At 40.0% G+C, this 23,555-nt stretch overlaps 1 protein-coding gene across 2 annotated transcripts in view; it reads right to left on the minus strand.

Annotated features, from left to right (window-relative positions):
- The window catches only part of Ppp2r3a (protein phosphatase 2 regulatory subunit B''alpha), a 152,140-nt gene extending 129,056 nt beyond the window's left edge, over positions 1-23,084 (minus strand). Inside the window, exon 1 of one of the 2 annotated variants that reach the window (XM_052718279.1) lies at positions 22,924-23,084. The gene's annotated coding sequence lies outside the window, so the exon portion shown is untranslated. Of the gene's footprint in view, positions 1-22,145; positions 22,254-22,923 lie in introns of those variants that run through there. The other variant, XM_052718295.1, reaches the window with a different exon arrangement.
- Positions 23,085-23,555: the final 471 nt, after the last annotated feature.

Here is a 23,555-nt window from a genome sequence, read left to right on the forward strand (position 1 = left end):
TGCCAAGTACCCTAAGAGGCAAACAAGGCAGACAAAGACAGTGTTTCAAGATGAACTCATCAGAAGATTAGATAAGTATTGAGAAATGGTAGATATCAGTGTTGTCAACTGGTAAGTCAGACTCTGTCCCTACTTCTGGAATTATGGGCACAGAAATATGGTGGTATCAGTTTAAAAGAAGAGAGAAAGAAAAGGAAAAATTACCACTAAATATAGAAAATTGCTTCAAAAAGTTTTCTGTGAAGTTTATGTGAAATAAAGCAATACTTAAAAGGGAAAGCAAATGTAAAAAGCATTGGTTTTTTAAAGAGAAAAATGGATATCTTCATGTAGAAGAGAAAGACTCAGGAGAGAAGAAAGCTGATGACCAATACTAGTTCTTCCAGGGTAACAGGAGAAAAGGTAGAGTATATGAATGCCACTACAAGTGGGCTATGGTAGCTATGATCACGAAAGGTCTTTTCTGACTCAATTTTCTCAGTGGAGTAAGAAACAAGAACTTCTTTTTTTTTTTTTTTTTTATTGGAGCAATTGAGTCAAGATTTTTTTTTTTTAATTTATTTTGCAATACAATTCAGTTCTACATATCAGCCACGGATTCCCTTGTTCTCCCCTCTCCCATCCCCCTCACCTTCCCCCCAACCCCCCCCCCCCCCATTCCCATCTACTCCAGGGCAAAGCCTTCTCCACAGCCACAGACTGAGGTCAACCTGGTAGACTCAGTCCAGGTAGGTCCAGTCCCCTCCTCCCAGGCCGAGCCAAGCAATCCTGCATAGGCCCCAGGTTTCAAACAGCCAACTCATGCAATGAGCACAAGATCTGGTCCCACTGCCTGGATGCCTCCCAAACAGATCAAGCCAATCAACTGTCTTACCCATTCGGAGGGCCTGATCCAGTGGGGACCCCTCAGCCATTGGTTCATAGTTCATGTGTTTCCATTCATTTGGCTATTTGTCCCTGTGCTTTATCCAACCTTGGTCTCAACAATTCTCGCTCATATAAACCCTCCTCATTCTCGCTAATTGGACTCCCAGAGATCCACCCAGGGCCTTGTCAAAGAAACAAGAACTTCTATTCAAAGTAAAAAGTGGGAAGGAGACAGTGATCATTGGAGGTGACTGAAGATATAAAACAGTCACCCTAGAGGAAATGAAACCAACAGCAAGTGACTAAGGACATGTAGTATGATTGCCAGGCAACAGTAAAGGTCAATTTAAGGTCATGATCATGGATTTAAAGCATGATGCATATAAAAAAAAGATGATTTTATAGGCATGGATCAGGCAAAGAATTGGATTTAACTGGTCCAATGATTTAAGCCATGCAAGGCAACTGAATTGAGAGGTACATAAAATGAGAACATATAGTATATAAATGAGAATGTACAGTATACAAGAGAGAGATGGTAATGAGTGAACATGGCTTCTAAATGTATACTTTTCCTATCTCCTGAAACCTTCATCCTTCTTCTGGGCCCTATAGAACTCGTAGGTAGCTAGCACCCAAATCCTTATATCCTTGATCACATCTCAAAAGTTTTCAACTCTGTCCACCTTCTTGGACACCCTGTAAGGATACAACTTTTACTTAGCCCTTTTAGAGGAGGACTCTTTTTTCCCCCATACTCCTCAATTGTAAGGGAGGACTGGTAAGTGTCCTTCTTATTCTATACTGCTAATTGCAGAATATTCTCCCTCTGTCCTTATAAAATCCCCTGCTCTGAGTCAGATATCATCAGTCTCCATTACCCTACTACCTTTCCTACTGCAGTCATTTATGGCTCTGCAAGGTCACCCTTTTCATTCCTTGGTAATTTTAGCTTCTGGCTCACTGTCACTCCAATACTATTTCTGTCATAATTCTTATTGATTTCAACATCTAAAAAAAAAAATCCATCTGATATCCTGGCCTCTTCATTTCTTGACAGTTTCTACAAAACAACACAGATCCTGTTCTCTCTCTCTCTCCTGTCTGAGCCCCTTTCCCTCATGGTCACACCTTAATCAGGCCATCTAAGAGTAAAGTTTAATATCCACATCTAAAGCTGCATCTTTGTTGTTATTGTTGTTTCGGTTTTTAAGACAGAATCTCACTATGTATATTGGCTGGCCTCAAACTTATAGGCCAGCTCAGTCTGTCTTGTCTCTGTCTTCTGAGCACTGAAGTGGGGCTAGAAAGATGGTTTAGTAGCTAAGAGAATGTACTGCTCTTGCAAAAGGCTGAAGTTTGGTTCCTAGCACCCTCATCAGGTGACTCACACCACCTACAATTCTACCTCTAGGAGATCTCATACCTCTGGCCTCTGTTGACATCTGTACTCATATACACATACTCCACCACGCCCTAATTATAAATAAAATAAATCCTTAAAAAAATTCCCAAATGAGTTTGTAGTGAGGTAATTCTTCTATAGACATCTACTGGCACACTTGAGAGAATACATCAGGCATATGACTGCCCTCTGCAAGAATTCATGCTATCAACATCAATAGATAACAGAAAGCAAAGCCAGGAGAGGATGTACCTGTAATTTCCAACACTCAGCAAGTGGAGAGGCAGGGAGATCTTGAGTTTGAGGTTAGTCTTGACTATATAATAAGATCTTAACTCTTCCCCACAAGCCCTTGCTAAAAATATAAAGAAAAATAACAACCAAATAGAAAGCAAAAAGGAGAGCACTAGGCATGCTGCTGCCCTTCCTCCTTTTAATCAGGCTCTCCAAGGAAAAATTAATACTATTATATCATCATTTATAAAGTTGTGTTAAGGACAGGGACATGTTCCAAGAACTGCATCATTATGTGGTTTCATGGCTATGTGAACATCATTGCACATACTTAGATATGTTAGAGTTTACTACATATCCAGGTTATATGATATAATCTGGCTCCAAGACTATAAGCCTATAGACCTTGTTACTATATTGAATATTGTTGGGAGTTATAATATGTGACAGTTAATCTTTGTTGTTAACTTGATGGGACTTAGAATCACATGGATACATACCTCTGGGTATACCTATGAGGGGTGTTTCCAGAAAGGTTAAGACCTACCCTGAATGTAGGTGGCATTATCCCATAGGCTGGGGTCATGAACTAATTAAAGAGGAGAAAGCCAGCTGAATACCAGCATTCTGTTTCCTGATGGTGCAAGCCACCTCATGCTCCTGCCACCATGCCTTCCCTGTTATGATGGACTGTATCCTCACGAACTGTAAGCCAAAATAAACTCTTCTTTTAAGTTGCTTCTTGTCAAGTATTTGTTCACAGCAATAAGAAAAGTAACATATAACATAATGGTGAGGATATATATAGCTGAACAAAAAAGATATACTAACTGAGGCACTTACCACAAATGAAACTTATAGAGGACTATAAGTTTCTCTCAGTGAGTCAGTGACAGAATTGTCAGTGAATGTGAAGCCTCAGGGCATGATTGTAGACTTTATAAGAACTACACTTAGACTATAGTAAATTTATATTTAAAAAACCCTCTTAAAAACAAATTAACCTTAGCATCTGTAGCATATTTACCTTTTAAACTTTTGACTTTCATAATGAGACTCAGCTTAAATACAGACACACTGCACAGTTGTATAAGAATACTTTCTTAGCTCAAGTCTAGAGAGATTCACTGTTGATTTTTTTTTTTTTTTTGGTTTTTCGAGACAGGGTTTCTCTGTGTAGCTTTGCGCCTTTCCTGGAACTCACTTGTAGCCCAGGCTGGCCTCGAACTCACAGAGATCCACCTGGCTCTGCCTCCCGAGTGCTGGGATTAAAGGCTCACTGTTGATTTTTATTAGACCTTCAAAGAACACCAATGAGCCTCAAATTCTTCCATAAAACATAGGGGTGACCCTTCAAAACTCATCCTATGAATCTACTACCCTGATACAGCAAAATAAAAAAGGAAGCTTTAGTTAATTTTTCTTGATGAACGTAGACACGATACTCAAAAATCAAATTCAACAACACATTAAAAAGCTCATTCATCATGATCAAGCTGGTTTTATTCCAGGGACACAGAGGTTCAATATACACAGATTTATAAATATACCACATAAACAGACTCAAGTATAAAAGCACATGGCCATCTCAACTGATACAATGAGGCATTTATTCAGCCAGAAAGATGAACAAAATCATGTCTTTTGAAGGAAAAGAGTAGAAATAAAATGGCAAGTAAAATAAGCTAGACTTGGAAAGGTAAGTTCTACATTTCATCTTCTGGATCCTTCTAGAATCTGCCTATCTTAGTTACTTTTCCATTACTGTTATTAGACACCATGGCAAAGGCAACTTATACCACAAGGAGTTTAGTTGGGCTTATGGTTCCAAAGATTTAGAGTTTATGATGGTTGAGTGAGGGCATGGTGTCTGGAGCAGCAGCTGAGAGCTCACATCCTGATCCAGAAGCAGGAGGTAGAAAGCACACTGGGAATGGTATGAGTCTTTTGAAACATTAAAGCCAGTCCCCAAGTGCCACACTTGCTCCAACAAGACCACACCTTCTAATCCTTCCCAAATAGTTCCACCATCTGGGGACTAAGCATTCAAACATGAGCCCATTGGGGGCATTCTCATTCACACCATCACTGCCTGAGACTCTTCTTTTCAGAAATATGTGCATTGCAGTTTGCCTCGTTTCCCTTTTCACATTGGATTTGCTTGCAAGTAGACTATGCCTCATGAATTCTCCTATTAACAAAAATCTATCAGTATTGAAGGTCCATGTTTTCAAACTTTATTTTATTTATTTATTATTATTATTTTGTTTTTTTTAAATTTTTTAAAAAAGATTTATTTATTTATTATGTATACAATGTTCTGCTTGCGTGTATGCCTGCAGGCCAGAAGAGGGAACCAGATCTCATTATAGATGGTTGTGAGCCACCATGTGGTTGCTGGGAATTGAACTCAGGACCTTTGGAAGAACAGCTAGTGCTCTTAACTGCTGAGCCATCTCTCCAGCCCTTATTTTGGTTTTTGAGACAGGGTTTCTCTGTGTAGTCCTGGCTGTCCTGAACTTACTCTTTAGATCAGGCTGGCCTTAAATTTACAGAGATCCATCCTCCTGCTTCTGCCTCTCAAGTGCTGGGATTAAAGGTGTGCACCACCATTGTCTGGCTGTTTTCAAACTTAAAAAAAAAAAGATTCTATTTTTATTTTAAAATTTGTGTCCATGTGTATTTGGGTAGACTGTGTGCTCAGAGAGGGCAGATATGTTGAATCCCCTGGAGCTAGAGTTACAGGTGATTGTGAGCCACCTAATGCAGGTTCTGGGAACTAAACTTGGGTTTTCTGCTGCAAGCCATTTCTCCAGTCCCATTTTCAAACTTTTAAAGGATTATGTTGAGGTATAAATGAACCCCTCACTGTGAATTTTCTTAGCAGTTCTTTTTTCTTCTCATAGCATTTCCTTTCCCCCTTTTTCTTCCAAAGCTATGCGTGTATGAGGCAATGGGAATTTTTTTTTAGCTCTGCTATAATCTTTTAGGACCACATTGGGTATGTGGTTGTCCACTGTTATCCAAAATATCATTATGTGGTACATGAATGTTCTCAAATATCTTAGGACTGGGTTGAGCATTGAAATGTAACATCTAATTAATTTCTTATGCCAACAATAAAGCCAGTGTTACCTAATAGATGAGAATACCGAGGCCAAGATAAAAACAAGAAAACCAAACAACCAAAACCCAAAACTCAATACTTGGTCATATTACTAAGAAAGCACAAGAATTGTGATTTGAACCTAAGGTTTTCTAATGTCTAACAACCCTTTCCTCCTTCATCACCACTATATTAAGTCTAGAGGAACATGGAGAATCAGTCTCTCCTATAGTTCCAGGTTTCTCAATGTCTAGAATAGGAATTGGCCTCAAAATCTTAGTAGGATGAAGGAAGGAAGAGAGGTATGAACAGGAGGAGGGACTCTGTAGAACACTACAATAGAGAGAACTTAGAAAGATCAAACTTTTTAAACTTCATTTTCATTTTTCACCAAGTCTGAAATGAAGTCATTAAGAAATAAAGTTAAGATACAAAACAGCTATATAAAATAAAATCATATCAAATAAATGGAGTAAAACTTACAACTTTTAAGAGGATGAATAATGTTAAATGCTCTTTGAATGTCACACTATATTATCAAACTTTATAATTATAATTAAAACAAAGAGTTTGTACAACAATAAAACTGACTAGGACATAATTAAAAGCACATGAAAAAATAGAATCATATCCAGAAATAGAACACCATGTAAAACATGCCATAAGGCCAAGCATAAAGCTTAATTTAAAAAAATAAAAACAAGTGACCTGTGAGATTAAGTCAACAGGAGGGAAATGGAAAATGCACAAGCTTTAAATGTGAAAGAATGCAAATGTCAGGATAAGAAAATAGAATTTAAAGAGACTTAATAGGAGAGTAAAATATGAAATTCAATTTGGAGAAAACAAATTCAAGAATGAAGATTCAGTGTCAAAAGTTACTGAACAGAAAAAACTTAGAAAATACTTTCTATTTATTCACAAAGTATTTATTAAGCATTTGCAACACTGCTCTAGTTTCTCAGTGAGGGGGTGATGGGATTCAGCTGGCAATGTGATGGGTCAGGGAAGCAGAAGCAGAAGAAGCAGGAAACCACTACAATTTATTCACTCTCTCTCCACAACATGTAGCCAATGCACAGCATGAAACAGAAATTCAATAGTATCTTCTTAATGTATGAACTGTCAGATCCCCAATGGAGGTAGAGGAAGGAGAAAAAAGCTCAGTGGGAATAGCTCTAGGTAAGAGGAAAAGGCCAGGTTCTTGGTGCTGACTTTTCATGTTCATAAATGTGACCATCAACAGAATTCACTGATTAGTTTCTGTCCTGGAGATAGCTTTGCTATCCTACTCTTGGTCCCATTGGTGTTCCCCATTTGTCCAGATTTGACTATATCTTTGGCTAGGTCTTATCACAGGAAAGATTCTTAGTACATTTTGGAACTGGGCTTGTCTATTACATGAGCATATTAAGTACTCATCTGCCTACAAATAGCAATTTCAGGCAAAAAATTGTGGTATTGTGGAGCCCAAGAGTAATTAATAGGGTAAGGATGTAGCTAGAGTATTGGTAGAGTGGCTATCTAGTATGCATGAGGCCCCTGTGGTCCAGTCCAAAGACAGAATTAAAAACCTGTTGTGGTGGCACACACCTGTAATACCAGCAACTAGGAGGTGGAGGCAAGAGGATCAGAAGTTCAAGGTCATCTTCCACTACACAGTAAATTCAAGGCTAGTCTGGACAACATGAGGCCCCATGTAATAAAACAAAATAAAATGAAAAAAAAGAGTAGCACCAAATTAAACAAAACTATTCAAAGAAAATATCTGAATTACCACCTCTAGTAGTAATTACAACAAGAAATATTTAATTTACTTTGAAATTCATTTTGGAGAAAACATGATAGTAAGATCATAAGGGAAGACGGAAATGAGAGCAAAGTTCAACTTCAAGAAAGGTCAAAGAGGAGACATGACATAGTCCATCCTAAAATGCTGGGAGAGGAATGAAATCTGAAGATATATTCAAGAATTAGAGAGCAGGAAAGTTGAGAATAAACAAGAGTTGTATTATGTATATAAGCAAGCATGGCAATTAAAACTAAGTAAATACCAATGGGACTAATCAGAGTCCTAAAATCAACACATACATATGAGGAATTAGTAACTGATAATTGATGCACTACCTACTATAAAAATTATTCAAAATAGACAGCCAAATAAATATTTGGCTATTCACAAAATTCACATTAGTCACAAAAATAAATTCCAAATGAATTACAGACTTCAATTTGAAAAGCATATAAAAGTATTAAAAAAATTCTAGTTTATTCATTCTCATATCCCTAACATGTAGCCAATTTACAACATCAAACAGAAATTCAATAGTATCTTTTTAATGTTAATAGCAGAAAACCAATTAATTAAAAAGTCAGTTTAAAACAATACAGACCATTGCTACTACTTTTCATTGCTACCAGAACAAGATGGAAAGATCCCATTGCTAGTTCTGTAAAATTACACTTTGGTCATAGAACACAGAAAAATGAAGTTGAAACTGAGCTTAAGCTTCTTCTCAGGTGGCTAGCTTTTACGGTGATAGAAACTGTCATGCAGGTTGTTATGGGAGGAAAGCCACCAACAGTCTTACTAAACCCTTTGTGCTGTACTACTGATCTGCCTGGCAAGATACGCCCATTGGTGTACTAGTGGCATGGCTATTATAGGGTCACCAGCCATTTTCTGATGGAGGCCTACTCCATTGGAAGGAATCAATACCTGGTACAGTAAACCTGGTCAAAAACCCTTGGCCAGGGAAGTCATAGAACCTAGTGGGAAGATACTACTGTTACTTTTCTAAATGGACATGTACTTATCAAATTACCTGCTTTCTAAATAAGTTTATGCCCCAATACTAGTGCTGTTTTCAGTTTTGGTCAGAAAAGCCTTTTTGCAATGGGTAGCAGTTATTGTATAGATTCATTAACTAGTCAAGGTGTTGAGAATTAGTGACTATTGAAGTCTCTGTATCAGCCCTTCCAAGGCTCAAGGAATATTGTGTAAGAGCAGGGTAGAAAGAATATAAGAGTTGGAGTAAGGAGTAGAGTATTGTAAATATTATTTTTTAGATATGACATGAACTCACAGCAACTGCAATTCCCCCACAGGAGACCAGTACAAGATGGAGCCCATCAAGAGGGAGGAAGGGGGAGGGGATGACAAGGCCCCAACCCTCTCTGATGAGTTACTACTGGCAATTACTGGTTGCTGGGGTAAGGGGATACATTTTCTTCAGTGTTGTAGACACAGCTAAGATGCCCATGTTCCTGTAAACAACTCTCTTATATTCATGTATGCAACCCTAATTAAACTAATTAGGACACACACACACACACACACACACACACACACACACATAGATACAAATAAAGACATGAAAGTAAACAGGTTATAAGTTGGGGAGAGGAAGGGAGCCAGGGAGTGTGGGAGGATAATGAGAAGGAAATGGGAGGATGAATATGGAAATATAGTTTATATATATGTAAATGTAAAAACAAAACACATTATTATGTATAATTAATATAAACTAATAAAAAAGAATTGTATGATGAATAAAAATGCTTCATAAACTCAAAAGCTATAAAGGCAAAATAAACAAATCTGATATCAAAATTAACAACTTAAAAAAAATATCACAAAGGGGGAGAACTCCAACAGGATAAAACAAGTTTGCCATTTTTATAATAAAGAATGAGTATATAGAATATAAATATTTTCAGTGCTGCACATAAATAGATATTTTGAAAGTATATCCAACCAGTGTTTTAGCACACAGCAGGCTAACTATAGAACTAACAATAATACACCGTATGCTGTATGTGCACACACCACCACTTCTAAAAGGCACACACTCAAATCTACCCTCCCACTCTCACACACACAAAAGGAGATTTATTGAAAACTGAAAAATCAAAGAAATAATGAATTATCTTTAAATACAATACATCAAGTGACAACATTGCAACCTTTTATAAGACACCAGAAGGTCCATATGAAAGCCTGCAGGTTTGGAGAAACAGACCCAGATGATGTCTCTCTAAACTTGCTACTGGTAGAGATTGTTACGAGATATGATTTCTTTGCCCCTTCCTTTAGAATCCCAGCACTTCACAGTAGAATCAACACGTTCTTTCCCTATTACATAGGACCCTCAACTGCCTTTAATACTCCCATCCAGGTGGTACAGCACCCATGGGCCTCTATTTACTTTAGGAGTACTCACTCACCATGGGCAAGGGGTTCCAACCAGATTTGCCAGAAAAACACAAAGGTTGTCATATATACCAAATTCAGAGAAGACAAAACGCTAACACCCGAACCACAGAGCTTATGGGAGGACTTAGCATGGTATTAATACATCAGTACTACTCTCAATGGCATTCTAGGCCTCAGTCTTCACAACTGTAAAATAGGAAACATGCCTGTGAACTACAAGTAAAAAAAAACTGTACCCTGTATGACATCTAAGGTTTTAATGGTATACTCCATTCATAGCCACTAATCTTGGTTTTTAAGTTTTGATTTCATAGACAAGAAGTTTTTAATTTTTTAAATCCAGATGGACTCCATTCAAATGACAGCTAAAGATAGATAAATAAGGAGAGTTTACACATACATAATCCTAGCACTTAGGTGGCTGAGGCAAGAGTATTGCTGTGAGTTTCAGGCCAGTCTGGGCTACATAGTGAGATCCTGTCATTGAAGGAAAAACAAAACAAAACAAACTAAACCTAAAACCAAACTAGAATAAACAAACAAGAAGAGGGATAACCTCAGGCACTCTGTCTTAGAAGTAGAGTGGAGTGAATCATCAGAATCCTTAGAGAGGTGAGAGATAGTCTGAAGGAGAAGAGAGGTACTTTTAGGAAAAGTGAACGGTGACAAAAATTCTAGGGAAATGAGAGAGAAGCTTTATTAGGGAGACCGCAAAGGTCTGAGTAGGCATGCTGGAAGAAGGGTATTATTTGCAACTCATCCAGAAACAACCACAAAGGAGAGTAGAAGATCAAGTCAGAAAAATAAGGGTGTGTGTGGTTGGGGTGGAGGGGACGGGAGTTAGTGGCCCTTAAAGGTAAATCTAAAGCCTCAGAAGAGAGAAGTTAACTTTGAACAGGGCATTAAAAATTCTTGTTCCTGTGTTGATAACAGGCTGTAGAAGAGAAAGGACACATCAGGAAAAAGAGGGTATTGTAAGAGTGTAGAGCAGTGGTTCTCAGCCCTCTTAAAGCTGTGACTCTTCAAAACACTTCCTCATGTGCTGACCACCAACCATAAAATTATTTCATTGCTACTTCATAACTGTAATATTGCTACTGTTATGAACCATAATGCAAATATCTGTGTTTTCTGATGGTCTTAGGTGACCCCAAAAGGTTGCAACCCACAGGTTGAGAACTGCTAGTCTATAGGAAGTATTATGGTGGCCGAGCAAGGCAGAAACAACGAAGACAGTAGAAAGTGACTTAATCTAATGACTTAACAATTGATGGTAAACTCAACAAGACTGACGACAGACTGAACAAAAATGAAAGTGAATCAAAGGTGACTTAAGGCTTTTGCCCTGGACTTCTAGAATAATAAAACTACTTTTTACTGAGATGGGATAGGTTATGGGAAATGTAGTTTTGAGAAAAAGCTCTGTAGCCTTCAACTTTCAGAGGTTAGGAAGATAATGAGAAACTAGAGGGGAAAACTGAGTGGGGGAAAAGCCTCAGTAAGGTAAGAGGAACTATAGATGATGAAGTGTGGTAGAAGTTGAGTGAAGAAAGTATTAAAAAACAAAACAAGCCGGGCGGTGGTAGCACATGCCTTTAATCTCAGCACTCAGGAGGCAGAGGCAGGTGGATCTCTGTGAGTTCGAGGCCAGCCTGGCCTACAGAGGAGTTCCAGGACAGGCTCCAAAGGTACACAAAGAAACCCTATCTCGAAAAACCAAAAAAAAAAAACCCAAAAAACAAAAAAAACCCTAAAACCCACAAAACACAAAATAACAAAACAAAACAAACAAACAACAACAAAACAAAACCCAAACTAACAGTGTATGATGCTGTTGAAGGAGACTGAGAACTGATTCACTGGTTAACAATGTAAAAGTCAGTGTTGAACTAGTTTAGCAAGAGGATATCAGTGGAGAAAAGTCCTAATTAGTATAGATTCAAAGCCTGATTAGTAAGAAAAAAAAATTGAGTCAATGAATTGGATAACTGTGGAGTGTGGATCAGAGTTAGAAAGGTCTAGATAGAGTTAAGAGGCACTGGAGAATACAGTGTCTTATATCAGAAAGTACTGCATTTCCAATATCTAAAACAGTACCTGGCATGTGCAAGTTTCTAAACAAATATTTGTTAATTGACTGAAGTCATCAGATATTTTATCAGGAAACAGCTTCTAGAAAATGCAGTAAAATATAAGGATTCTTGGTTCAATATGGAAATATGGCCTTTTACTTTACTGCTATGACTGAAAACTTCTTAGGGCCCTTACATACCTAAAATAGATACTCCATTGCTGTGAAATAATCTTTTTGTACACTGTGAAGATGTGTCTTTGCCAAGGCACCTTCTGATTGGTTTAATAAAGAGATGAATGGTCAATAGCTAGGCAGGAAGAGGTTAGATGGGACTTCCAGGCAAGAGAGAGAGGAAGTGGAGATGAATCTAGGCGCGAGAGAGATGTCAGAGGACACGGAGAGGAAACAGAAGGTGAAAGATGGAAAAAAGCTAAAAAGCCACAAGGAAAAATGTAGATTAATATAAATGGGTTATATCTTATTTAAGTTATAAGCTAGTGGGACAGGCCTAAGCTATAGGCTGAGCTTCCATAATTAATAAGTCTCTGTGTCATTTTTGTGAGCTGGCAGCCCAAAGGAAAGTCTGACTACATACCATAATTTAGGAACAAGGAAAGAATTTCAAATCCCTTTCAAGAATATATGTTCAATTCTGGATATATAATATCATCTCTCCAACTACTTCACATATCTGAGGCCTTTGTTTAATCTTATAACTATGAAACAAGTGTGAGACTTGCATAAAATCACATAGCCTTTTCCCACAAAAGTCCCAGGACATCAGGATATCCATTTACAAAAGAATGAAGATGGGCCTGACTTCATATACAAAATTAACTCAAAATGGCTAGAATACCGAAATGTAAAGACTAAAGCTACATACTCTTAGAAAAAACATAGGGGTAAATTAATGTGATCTTGAAGATCCCAGAAGCATAAAGGCAACAACACAGGACTAAGTTCTTTTCTGCAAAGGCAACTACCGAGACAGTGAAAGGGCAGCTCACAAAACTGGAGAACTTTCAAATCATGTATGTGATAAAATCTAACATCTAGAACGTATAATCAACTTTTTTTGTCCTTTTTCTTCATTTTACTTGTGTGTGTGAGCACATTTGCACAGGTGTCTGTGTGCATACAAAGGCCTCAAGTTATTACCGGGAATCTTCCTTAATTTCTTTTCCATTTATTCTCTTTAAAAATTATGCATATATAAATTTATTTATGTATATGTGTGTTTGTCTGAATGAGTTTATGCACACTTCATGCCTGCAAAAGCCTGAGAAGGTCAGAAGAGGGCTAAAGTTACAGGTGGTTGTGAGCCACCATGTAGATCCTGGGAACTGAACCTGGTCCTCTGCAAGAGCAGTAAGCACTCTTAACCACTGAGCCGTCTCTCCAGCTCCCCACGCCATTCTTTTGAGATAGGATCTCTTACTCAAACTCAGAGCTCATCAGTGTAGTCGGTCTTCATAACCAGCTTGTTCTGGGGCTCCTGTCTCCACTTTCTAAGGCTACACTTATAAGTAAACTGCCACACCCACCCAGCACTTATAGGGAATACTAGGGTTCTTCCACTGCAAGTGTTTTAACCACTTAGCCATCTCCCCAGGCTCCTACAATCAATTGTTACAACTCGACAACAAAAAGGCAACACAATTTAAAAATGGGCAAAAGAAATTTTTCAATAGAAAATTTTTAAAAGAAAATACCAAACAGCCAAGAAATATATGAAAGGTGTTAAATATCATCAAGTCATTATGGAACTGCAAATCAAAGCCACAATGAGATACTACTTCATATCCACTAGGGCAGATGTCTACAATTAAAAAACAATGACAACAACAACAGAACTACCACTGCTCACAACAAAGAAACCAACCCAGGAAATAACAAGTGTTGGTGAGGATTCAGGGAATTTTCAAAGACTGATAGTAGCAACATAAAATACTGCTGGGCCACTGCTGTGGCAGTTTTTCCTTAAAAAACTTAAAGGCTGAGAATGTAATTTATATAGAGTTATTGCCTAGCATGCACCAGCTCCTCAAGATAATCCCAGATACCGCAAAACAAACACTTTCAATAAAAGAATTATCATATAACCCAGCAATTTTACTCTACCTTTATATACCAATGAACTGAAAACAAGTATTAAGCAAAACTTGTAAGTAAATCCTTTTAACAGCATAGTTTAGAAGATCCAAAAGTACAAACGACCCAAATGCCATCAACTGATGAAAACAAAATGTGATATATTCATAATTCAAAAAAAGAAATGCAGTACTGAAAAATACTATGATATGCAATGAGTCTTGTAAACATTATACTGAAAGAGAGAACACACACACACACACACACACACACACACACACACACACACGACAGGCTTCTATGAAATGTTTGGGACAGGTAAATAGGGACAGAAAGCAAAATGGTTGTTGCTAGGAATTTGGAAAGAAAGGAATGGAAAATGACTGCCTACTGGAATATAGAGTTTCTTTTGGGGTGGTGAAAATATTTGAAAATTATATGTGATATTTACAAACTCTAAATTTATTAAAAACTGCCCGTTAAGAATAATTTCACCTCAATTTAAAAAAATTACACAGCTTACACTCAACAAACTCAGGCCTTGTATCTAAGAACTTAGTCTAAGGCCTCAGCCCATTCAGTCATCTGTGCTCTTCCACACACCAAAGGAGCTCTGAACTGCATCAGCAATGGCTTTTCACCCTTCAGGTATGGTACCTAACCATTGTTTTTATGTGAGAATTCTCACTGCTGCTGAAGTACATACAAACTTCTAAATAAAATTATTTTCTAATAATAGACTCTTGGTACAAATAATCTTCAAGCTATGTTTGCTATTTGTATTACAAAGTCATCCTTTATATAGTATTTATATATACTATATGGTATACACACACACACACACACACACACACACACACACACACACACACACTCCACTTATCCACCTAACTGATACGTTTATGATATCTGTGGGCTCTCATCCCTATAAGATATTATTTCTATGTGCAAAAGAGTATAGCAATAAAGTTTATGCTTTCAATTAATAAACACCATTTTTCAATAATAATCTTTGACATTTCCCACCTTCAGTGTTTTCTGTTATTTTGTGAAGACTGCAAAACTGACCTTTAAAACCTCCCATGCCAGGTTAAGGTCATCAATGAAGAAGAAACAGATGGGTGTATCCATCTGCATGACAACCCATCCTAAATAGCGACTCTGAGTATTCAAGGTAACAACATTTATACATTCTCTCCCACCCCCATTCTTTCTTTCTTGCTGGACAGAGTCTCATTTGCAATCCTGGCTGTCTTGGAACTGGCTATGTAGACCAGGTTGGCCTTGAAATCACAAAGATCCATCTGCCTCTCTCTCCCAAGTACTGGGATCAAAGGCATGCAGGATCATGCCCAGTTTATACATAATCTTTTTGATACCAAAGTTTGTTCAGTGCTCTTTCTCTCTGACCTCAATGAGGGCATATACCTCCAATTTATAGCCACCCCACCAATGATAATGATTTCAAAGTATGAAAAATTTTACATGTATATAACTGGAAAAATCAAGTTCTAATATCAAGTTAACTGGAAAAAAATACTGCAAAACTACTCCTGGGAATCTGACAAATACACATTTCCTAGCACAGCCAAATACTCCCATTTTCAATATGCCAACAATCTGGTTTTTGTTCATCACTTGAATGGAAGGATGATGTAAGGGTTACTGGAGCCCAGATCACTACTGGTCTTTAGAAACTACGGCTTTCTAGATAAGCCAGAGACTTGTGGCCAAATTACTAACATCTAAATCAAGTCCTTCAGGAGTATTCAGGGTCCTAGAAAAATTCAGGTCCTAGTCAGCAAAAAGCAGTCTTCAAAACAAATGCAAGCAAAATCCCTCTACAATGGGGAAGATAAGTAATCAAGTACTATCTAGCGACCTCCCTGAGAAGTGAGAAGCGTTTGGGTACTCAACACACTGAGTATCTGCTACGAAGCCATAGATACCAGCCCCTCCCTTACCATGACAGCTTTTTAGATAATCTTTTTAAAATCTTGTTCAATCTATGTTGGAAATACAGCACAGTGGTAGAGCACTTGCCTAGCATGTACAAAGCTCTGGGATCAATCCACGTTGCACTGAAACACACATTATTTTGAACATTCACTATTTTCTTATGGTCTACTGTTGTTCAAATCTTACATGGTTTAATAAAAAAAAACAAACCCAGAGCCAGATATCAGGGTGAAAGCTGAAAGATCAGAGAAGCAGAGCAGCCAGCCACTAGTTCTTAACTCTGCAAAATCCTCTGCCTAAAAAGAGAGAGTTCCTGTTTCCTCACACCTTATATACCTTCCTCTGCTCAGACATCACTTCCTGGGATTAAAGGCATGTGTGCTTCCCAGTACTGGGATTAAAAGTGTGTGCCACCACTGCCTGGCTGTTTCCAGTGTGACTTTGAACTCACAGCGATCCAGACGGATCTCTGCCTCCCGAGTGATAGGATTAAAGGTGTGTGCCACCACTGCCTGACCTCTATGTCTACTCTAGTGGCTGGCTCTGACCTCTGATCCTCAGGCAAGTTTATTAGGTACATAATATATCACCACAGTCTACTTATTTCAATTTGGTTTCTACCTTTTCCATTCTAGAATGGCTCTTGCTGAGATCAAAGATTCCCATCTTCTGAAATTCAATAGATTATTTTCAGCCCACCTAAGTGCTTGATGATTGCCTTTGTGGCATACCCAAACTACAATTAGATTTTTTTTTTGAGATATGGTTTCTCTGTATAACAGCTATGGTTGTCCTAGAACTCACTTTGTAGACCAAGCTGGCCTCAAACTTACAGAGATACGCCTGCCTCTGCCTCCCGAGTGCTGGATTACATGTGTGTGCCACCACCACCTAGCTACTACAATTAGATTAGATTTTAAAGAAAACATATAAAGCAAAAATCAAGTATGGGTTACTATTTTAAAATAATTTGTTCATTTATTGTTTTATGTGTATGGGTATTTTGCTGAATGTGTGTGTGTGTACCATGTGTGCTGATGCCTGTGGAGGCCAGAAGAGGGCACTGGATCCCTTGGAACTAGCTAGCGTCATAGATAATTGTGAATGGGTATATGGGTGCTGAGTGATCTCTCTCCAGCTTCAAAGTATGGTTTATTTTTAAAACCCTTTAAATATCACATTTAAGTACAGTGTGCTTGCCTATACACAAACAAAACTTTTTCTGCCTCATTTAACTAAAAACTCCATAGTATGCATTCAGTTGTCACATACCTAACATCAAGCAAGGTGCCACCTCATGGTACCCCTCTATTTACTTCTCATTATCTTATTCTAAAAAACAAACGGGGAAAAAAAAAAAACCAGCCCCAAACTAGCTCTGGGCCCTCTTCTGTTGCTAATCTTGGGTCAGTGGCTCTTCTTCCACTAGTCAGTAGAATCATCTGAGGAGCATTTAGACAAGGCTGCCAGCACTATAGAGGTTGAGCAGAATGAGCAATGTTACTCAGAGGCTATCTAGTGCTTCAACAGCAAGTACCTGGCCATCCAGAGCTACCTAGCTAGATCCCCAACTAGAAAACTAAATTACCAGCACCACCACCACACATACAACACAAGCACACAAAACAAACAAACCCACCACTGCAATTCAGATCAAATAAATAGAAACAGAAATTTCTTAGATGGACCTCAGCATTATTATTTTTTCAAGTGTATGTGTGTGTGCAAATGTGTGCAGGGGTGTATATGTGGCACATGTGCACATATGCATGATGGTGTGTGCATCCATGTTGACCCACAGAAGATCAACAGGGTCTCTCACTAAACTTGGAGCCAGGCTAGTGGCCAGCAAACTCCAGTGACTCTCCTGTTTCTGTCAAAGCACTGGAATTACCAGTGACTGTACTGCCATGCAGAGATTTTTACATGGACACTGGAGATTACAATCCAGGTCCTCACACTTGTGCAGCTATCTCCCCAACCCTAGCATTGGTATTTTTTTTTAAAAATAATTCAGTGTTTTCCAATACTCTCCCTTGACCAGAGATTATACATTCAAAAGCACACAGAATTAGGTCAGCAAGTTGGCCAGCTGGTAGAAGCACCTGTACTACAAGCCTGAGTTTGACCCTCAGAACTATGTGGTGCATCTACATGTATCTGCAATGCCAGCACTCCTCAGTCAGATGGGAGATGGAGACAGGAAAAATAACCAGAAAGCTCATGGGCCACCAAGCCTAGAGGTGGCAGCACAGGGAAAACAAAGATCCTGCATCAACAAGGAGACACCCAACTCCTGAAAGTTATCTTTTGACTTCCACATGTGCACACACACTCACTCACAAAATACGGAAGCAGAGGCAAAGCAGGCCAGGCATAAATTTTAGGGAGTGGCTGACTGGGATCAGCTGTGACTTAACCTCTGATCACTGTTGCCATACAAGAAAGAGTGTAGTGTGCCATTCATTTTCTCTCTAAAAATCTTCAGATTTAAAAATATTGGCAACTTAAGCAGAATTAATGATGAAACTACCTCATGGACAAACTAAAACATCTGTAAGCTAGATTCTATGTTGGGCTATTGGTTTGCGACCTCTGCAATGAATAATTTCACCCATACACTTCAACTTAAGCCTAAAAAATTGTGCCTCCAGTTCTATGCTTTTTCCCCCTATGGGTTCTGAACTGTCAAGTGCCTTCATACACATGTGAACTATGATTTAAATCCACCTCAAAACTATCCTTATGATATTCTCTATTTCAGGTAAAAACTCCACTATTCACATTTTGGGGCAACCTAGTGCTCTGGAATTCATTCTAGGAAGTTATTTTTCTACCCTCAACATTTGTGCCGTTATCTTCTTCTAAACCAGTGGTTCTCAACCTTCCTAATGCTGTGACCCTCCAAGTATAGTTCCTCATGTCGTAGTGACTCCCAACCATAACATGATTTCATTGTTATTTCATAAACGTAATTTTGCTACTGTTACTAATAGTAATGTAAGTATCTGATATTCAGGATATCTGGTATGTGACCTCTAGGGGGTTTTTGACCTACAGGTGAGAATTGTTGTTCTAAATCCTATCAACCATGCCTCTTAAGTACATTTCATATACACATGTTCTTCTTTCTAGCTCCATTGCTATCATCCTAGTCCTAGTTACCATTTTTTTTAATATCTTAGCTACCTTGTTCAAATCATTTTTTCCATATGATGATCTTTCACAAACATATTTGGTCCAGTAATCTCATTTCTATCAATTTATTCCACAAATACACCCATACACATGTGAACTGGCATATTTATAGTGCTCTTTATAATAAACTGGAAACATTTACATACCCATCAATAGGAGAATGGCTGAGTAATCTTTAATGTAGCCATACAAAGAAATACTATATAATCATTCAAAAATAAAGGACATATACATCAAAATGGGTAAATTCCCAAGGGACTGTTAAAAGAACAGAGCACAGTGTGTTACCATTTGTGTAAACAGGATGCCTATCAAAAAAAAAAAGTCCACAATGGTAAACAAAACTATTACCAGTGGTTATTCAGAAGGCATAGGGGAAATAGTGGTTGGAAGAAGATATTGTGATTCATGGGCCTGGAGAAGGGTCCCAACACTGATTTAAGTCCTTGCATGATTCTAGTGGTAGGCTGGACTGAGAAATCAATTAGTAGCAGGTAGCTTCCGCTTACTTTCCTACTTATTTTATATCATTCTGCCCCCCTAACTCTTCAAGTTCCAGCCACACTAGCTTCTGGTCTCCCAAGGAAAAACTATTCTTTTCTGTCTCAGGGTCTCCAGTTCTTTCTGTGTAGAACACTGTTCCCCAAGCTTTACTTAGCAATTTCATGTTTATCCTTCTGAGTCCATCTCAAATGTTACTTCCCCTAAAGAAACATTCCTCAATTTCCAGACTAGGTTAAGGGTAACATTTTAGATACTCAGGGAAACCTGAACTTCTCTTAGAATTTAACACAGCTATAATGAGATAACTGTTTAATTACACATGTTTACACCAGTTACCTCTTTAGACTATACGAACCAGAAATGCATATAGCATACCAGTTGCTTTTACCTTTGTTTTCCTAGACCTAACCTACCATCCAGTTGGCAAATTAGGTTGTCCCATATGAAATAAATGACTTCTCTTGCCCTTACTTAGGAAAGCAAAGGCAACATATCAGCAAACAAGGGCAATGCACTGTGTTGTTTGGTTTTGCTCCTTTGGGGGGTCTGCCACCCAGATCCCAAATAAACCACACACAGAGGTTTATTCTTAATTATGAATGCCTGGCCTTAGCTTGGCTTGTTTCTTGCCAGCTTTTCTTAAATTATCTTGTCCATCTTTTGCCTCTGGGCTTTTACCTTTCTCTATTTCTGTATACTGTTCTTTCTTACTCTGTTGCTGGTTGTGTACCTGGGTGGCTGGCCCCGGATGTCCTCCTTCCCTCGCTCCTAGAGCTCTTTTTCTATTTATCCTCCCTGCCTGCCAGCTCAACCTATCCTTTCTCCTGCCTTGCTATTGGCTGTTCAGTTCTTTATTAGACCATCAGTTGTTCTAGACAGGCACAGTAACACAGCTTCACAGAGTTAAACAAATCAACATAAACAAAAGTAACATACCTTAAAATAATGTTATACAACAGCAGTGTCCTGGGATTAAGGCAACAGCTAGTTTACAACAGTAGTTTTCAACTATGGATAATTTGGCCCTTCTCGGGGGATACCTGGCAATGTTTAGAATAACGGTTCTCAACTTGGGGGCCAAATGACCCTTTCAGAGGGGTTGCCTAAGAACATGGGAGAACACAGGAATTACCATTCACATCTGTAGCAAAATTACAGTTATAAAGTAGCAATGAAATAATTTTATGGCTGGGGGTCATCACAACATGAGAAATTGTATTAAAGAGTCACCACTGGTCTAGAAGCATTTTGGATTGTTATTAAGTATGTGTGTGGTACTATACTAATAGCTAGGACTCTAAGTCAGGAACTTGGCTAACCATCCTCTACTGCACAGGATAGCCCTCTACAACAAAGTATTAATCTGACCTAAAATGTCAATAGTACCACGTATGAGAAACCCTGATAGAGAGGCGATACTCAAAAGGTTAGTCAATTCTACTTCTTGCTCTGGTGGGGTTTTGTTGTTACTTTTGGTGTGTGTGTGTGTGTGTGTGTGTGTGAATCGGAAGGATCTCAAGAAGAGTTTCAGAGATGTAAAGCTTGAGTTACTTGTTGAACTGACAGAGGCCAGATCAACTGGAACTATACTGATCAGAAATGAGTCGCTGAGGAGTTTATCACCTTCAAATATCCTGTACTCCGTAACTGCCCAACCCCTTTATTCTCTTCCTGCTCAAGCAAAACTTCCTTTCTCTCAGGATACTTGGTTTCAGCTGAAACTTAAGGCCAGATGAATCCAGACCAAGATAAAGTCAGACAGTCCTTCACTATGTAGAATGTCAAGCATAGTGACATTTTAACATATGCAAATCTTGCACATGAAAGTAAAGCATTAACTGCTTAATATTCAGGTTGTTAGTGTATAAAGCTATCATTAAATCCAACAACTACGTTGGCTCTGTAAAGGCTTTCCCAAAGCTTTCTATTAAAAAACAAAATATACCAAAACTTTGTATTCCTGATCTGCGCTTTCAGGTTGAGTAAAAGATCCAAGTCCCGCCCCCGCCCCCCCCACCAAGTATCTCCTGACATAAGTCTGTCAGAAACGACCAGAGAGCCTTTTGAATGCAATAAACGTGAATAAATCGAGTGCAAATCAGAAGCCATCTGTAGATTTTTTTTAAAGCTTTCAGTAATGGAGACCAGTGAAAGAAATTGAGATAATTTTTTACAGTGCAAAGGAAAAAACCCTGTGTTTTACTACAACACGAGTCTGCTGCCTGCTTAGCTGGACGCCCATGCTCTGACCTAGTATGGCAATTTTTAGGGTCTCTGTGCTTGATGCTCTGTTTACAAGAAACTGAGGCCAGACACTAACGAAGAACAAAGAAAAATGCCTGGCACCAGAGAAGCCGGGGACGTTCTGTACATAAATGAAGATCTGAGGAGGAACTCTTCTCAGATTTTGAAAGGCACTACAAATCATTCCCTTCACTTGCGTGTGAAAGCATTTATTCTGTTTTCAAACTAGTTTCTACAAAGAAAATACCTTATAATTTACAAACAGCAATTTGTCTCCCCCCTCCGCATTTGCAGAGCATCGAGTGGGATAAAATTTCCTTAGGCTTTATCAGAGTGGGAGGAATGGAAATAATGTGAGCACAACACAGTTCCGATGCAACATCAACGCCAAGCCCAGCCAGCTGGTTTCCATCGAGTGGTCCCCAAGGAGAACGCCCCTCGGAGGCGGCCGCCGGGCCGGCAGACCGTGGGAGCCGCCGAGGCCCTTGCAGCTCAGCCACTCGGCCGCCCTCTACCTTTGTTTCAGGTGCCCCTGTTCCCAGGGTGGCCGGGATCCCTCCCGCAGCCCCGAACTGGTGACACATCCTTCTTTGGCCAAGTCTGGCCGAAGGCGGCCAGGGGGCGGGGAAGGAAAATAAAGCCTCAGCGCGGAACGACGTGACTCTCAGTTCTTCCAGAACCTTGGCATTTGCTGCTCTGCCAAGCTTTCCTGTTAACGAGTTCCCGGCCCGAGCGTCCCGCGAGGTGGGAGGCGCCGGCCATCCGCCCCCCCCCCCCGACCCCGGGCTCCTCCGCGGGGCACCCCGGCCAGCGTTCTCCTTTGCCGCCAGCCCCGGGAGTCCTCCGCCGTGCCTGCGCTCCGCCGGGAGTCCCTTCAGCGCGCGCGGCCCCTGCGGCCAGGCCAGTCCCCGCCCCCGGCCCCGCCCGCCCCGGTCTCCGCGCGCCGCCCCTCGGCCTCGCCAGCCCGCGGCGGGCCGGGGGCTCAGAAGCAGAGCTGACCTAGCGCCCCGCGTCGGTGCGCCTACCTCAGTGCCCGCCGCTCCTCCTCCTCCTCCTCCTCCTCCTCCAGCGGCTGCCTCGGCTCTCGAGCGCCACGCCACACACCGCCCCGGCTTCCCGCTGCGCGGGGTCTGGGCCGCTTTCGCCGCGCGTGAGGAGCCGAGGCCTGAGCGCGCCCCGCCCAGCCGCCCAGCCGCCCAGCCACCCGCCAGCGCCTCAGCCCCGCCCACCAGCCCCGCCCACCTGGCCGCGCCTGGTTCCTCCCCCAACCCCCCCTCCCCTGAAAGGGGTCCCTGAGGGGCACCGGGAGAGCCGCTGCGGCTGCCGCTGTGCACTGCTTTGTATAACGGGGACGGCGGTTCGTACTGTTTGGCGAAGGAGTTTCATGCTAAAAGTATGCATTTTATGACGGCCGTCATTGTTTTTATTGCCCTTTTTACGGTCCTCTTCGTTAGCTGTCTTGCCCTTCTGGGAGGCTGTGTGACCCAGACTACCGTCTCCACGCCTCGCGGTGGCCCGCACCTGCAAGCTCCTTTTCGCTCAGCCCAAGCTGTATGAGTTTTGAGAGAAGAGTTTTCATTTATTTTTTTAAACAGATTGTTAAACAGAATTTAAAAATTGTTAAACAAAACTACATAAAACAAATGCACAACTTAAT

Source organism: Peromyscus californicus, unplaced genomic scaffold, assembly GCF_007827085.1.
Source record: "Peromyscus californicus insignis strain IS unplaced genomic scaffold, ASM782708v3 Scaffold_11__1_contigs__length_118956290, whole genome shotgun sequence".
NCBI lineage: Eukaryota > Metazoa > Chordata > Mammalia > Rodentia > Cricetidae > Peromyscus > Peromyscus californicus.